This window comes from Setaria italica, chromosome VIII, assembly GCF_000263155.2.
Source record: "Setaria italica strain Yugu1 chromosome VIII, Setaria_italica_v2.0, whole genome shotgun sequence".
Lineage (NCBI taxonomy): Eukaryota > Viridiplantae > Streptophyta > Magnoliopsida > Poales > Poaceae > Setaria > Setaria italica.
In genome coordinates this window covers 32,884,586-32,885,298 of record NC_028457.1, presented here as the reverse complement: position 1 = coordinate 32,885,298, position 713 = coordinate 32,884,586, and positions in this window count along the sequence as shown.

Sequence of the window (713 nt, the reverse complement as noted above, 5' to 3'; positions counted from 1 at the left end):
GAGGGGGAGGTACTGCCCTGCCGCTGCAGTGGCAGTATCAGGAGGTGAGAGTGAAATGTGAAGATCTCTCTTTTGTTCCCGTTTTGCCCTTGGCATTGGCAAATGCGCAGTCTGAAGTGCAGGGGTAAAAGGGTAACTAGCACTGGGCTGTGGGAAAGCTTGCCTGCAATTTGGTCAGTGTGTCACGGTAGTTTTCCTTTTCCTCGGTTACTCTAGGTCTAGGAACTCTGTAAAAAGTCCTGGTCGTAAAAAACTGTTTTGCGTGAGGAAAGAAGATCATTTTCACATCAATCGTACAAGGATTTTGCTTGATGCAGACAGCAATTTGTTGAATGGCTCCAACAAACATCCACTAGATGCCGGTTGGTCAAACAATAAGGGGTAAAAATTCAGCAACCGTAAAGAAATGACGACTCCCTATTTGGTCAAATGAGGCACAGTCAGCAGTCAACGAGCAACTGGAGTTTAACCGGGTGGTTTGGTCACGGGCAGTACCTGATCAGTCAATTATTGCTCAAACCCTAATAATGAGAATCTCAAGTACGCAAAGATTGCCATGTGGGGACCACATAAAATCTGGCCAGGCGCCTAGAGACCATTTGGGGTGAGTCATGTGATCTTTTCCATAGACGAGTCTAAAAGAAAAATCTGAGCTTTCAAAAAAAAAAAAGAAAAATCTGATAATAGCCAGCAATGCATCAGGCCATCAGTAA